Source organism: Elephantulus edwardii, unplaced genomic scaffold (genome assembly GCF_000299155.1).
Source record: "Elephantulus edwardii isolate Elephantulus edwardi_28Jun2011 unplaced genomic scaffold, EleEdw1.0 scaffold00215, whole genome shotgun sequence".
NCBI lineage: Eukaryota > Metazoa > Chordata > Mammalia > Macroscelidea > Macroscelididae > Elephantulus > Elephantulus edwardii.
Window position 1 is genome coordinate 211,322 of NW_006399965.1, and position 2,334 is coordinate 213,655.

Here is a 2,334-nt window from a genome sequence, read left to right on the forward strand (position 1 = left end):
GCTATGAATAAAAGTATAAATGATGGAAGAAACAGTGGAAGCCACAAATAAAGGGAATAACCTAGAGGTAGAGAACCAGAAAAAAATACATTGATAAAGATTTATTTGAACAACTACAGAAGAAGGTGCAAATGATGGAGAAAACAATAAAAACCTTCCAAAAAGGAAATGCTCCAGAGACAAAGGCAGAAGAAACATATTGATGATGTGGAACTTGCACAAATATGGAAGAAAATGCAAAAAATGGAAGAAGGAATGAAACTATAGATGAAGAGGTAAAAGGACTTAAAAGAATCATCACAAGATAGAGTACTGCCAACACAGTACTAGAAATAATAGAAAGGTATAAAAATGAAATCCAGATTATTAAGACTAAAATGTCAGAAGTGTCCAACCCACTTAAAGGACAAAAATGTAGAACAAAAGAAATGGAGCAAAGAATCAGTGAGCTGGAAGATAAGAGCCTCAACAAAAACATACTAGAAGAAAAATTGGAGATGAGACATATGTGGGATGACATCAAAAGGAATTACATAAGTATGAATGGAATTCCAGAATATAAGAGAGATAGAGAAATCACTTAGAAAATTGTGGAAGTGATACTAGAAGAAAATGTCCAAGGTATTATGAAGAATGAGGAAATCCACATCAAGGAAGCTCAGCAAACACTAAATAGACCAGACTGAAAAGGAAAACATCAAGGCATATCATAGACGTATTCTCCAAAATAAAAGATAAGGATAGAATACTGAAAGTAGCATGAGAAAAACAAAGAGTCACCTACAAAGAAAAAGCAATCAGATTAAGTTCTGACTTTTTGACAGAAACCACGTGAGCAAGAAGAAAATGGGATGGCATATACAGAAAGTTGAAAGTAAATAATTGTCAGTCAAGGATCCTGTACCCAGCAAAGCTCTCCATAGAAGAACTTAAGCAATTTGTGAAAAAAGGCCAAATCTACAAGAACTTTTAAGGGAAGTCCTTCAGACAGTAACCAAAGTAAAATGGATGGACAATAGAAACAAGAAACAACCAACAAAGAAACATAGCAAACTTTCAATGATAAAGCCTGGTCTGTCAATAATCACACTTAATGTGAATTGACTAAATGCACAAGTCAAGAGAGAAAGAGTAGAGAATGGATAAAAAACCAAACCACATTAATATGTTGTCTACAAGAGAAATATCTAATAAACAAAGAGAAAATTAGACTCAAAATCAAAGGCTGGGAAAAAATACACCAAGTAAATGGCATCCACAAAAAAGTGATACTAAACTCTGATAAAATATACTTCAGAATGAAAATCACCATAAAAGATAAAGATGGGCACTATGTAATTATTAAAAGCACAGTAGATAAAAAAATAAATAACATTGAACAACATCTACACACCACTTTATAGACTTGTTGAACATATAAAACTATTATTAGCAGAATTAAAGAAAAATATAGACAGCACCACAATAGTGGTAGGAGACTTTAAAACACCACTCTCGGACAGGTCTGGCTTGGTCTTCCCGGTTAAGGAAATGGCCGTGGAGCTCCAGGAAACCCATACACCGTTGCCTCAGCGGAAGCCTGGCTGACGAGGCAGGGTAACGAAGTACAGCAGAGCAGGTCTGTGCAGGGTGAGGCTGCCATGGCGTGCAGCAGTAACTGGCTGTCCGAAGTGAATGTCGTGCTGGTGATGGCGTACGGGAACCTGGTGTTTGCCCTCTTGTTTATTTTTGTGAAGAGGCAAATCATGCGTTTTGCAATGAAATCTAGAAGAGGACCTCATGTCCCCGTGGGACACAATGCTCCCAAGGATCTGAAAGAGGAGATTGATATTCGACTATCCAGGGGTGCAGGATATCAAATACGAGCCCCAGCTCCTTGCAAATGATGATGCCAGACTGCTACAGTTAGAGGCCCAGGGAAATCAAAATTGCTACAACTATCTTTACAGGATAAAAGGTCTGGACGCCATCCGTGCATCTGAAATCCCATTTCATACTGAAGGCCGGCATCCCCATTCCCTAATGGGCAAGAATTTTCGCTCCTACTTGCTAGACCTGCGAAACACCAGTGCTCCTTTCAAGGGTGTGTGTAAGGCCCTCATTAATACCCTTCTGGATGGTTATGAAACAGCCTGCTATGGGACAGGGGTCTTTGGCCAGAGTGAGTACCTACGCTATCAGGAGGCCCTGACTGAGCTGGCCACCACGGTCAAAGCACGAAGTGGGAGCTCTCAGCGACATCACCAGTCAGCAGCCAAAGACCTTACCCAGTCTCCTGAAGTCTCTCCAACAACCATCCAGGTTACAAACCTCCCCTCCAATCAGAAGAGTAAA

The 2,334-nt window shown here is 39.5% G+C and overlaps 1 pseudogene across 1 annotated transcript in view; it reads left to right on the forward strand.

Moving 5' to 3' along the window:
- The first annotated feature begins 1,496 nt into the window (after nt 1-1,496).
- Nucleotides 1,497-2,334, forward strand: part of LOC102843343 — a 1,278-nt pseudogene continuing 440 nt past the window's right edge. Inside the window, exons 1-2 of the transcript XR_438977.1 lie at nt 1,497-1,706; nt 1,809-2,329. The product of XR_438977.1 is annotated as an uncharacterized LOC102843343 (transcript). The remainder of the gene's footprint in view (nt 1,707-1,808; nt 2,330-2,334) is intronic.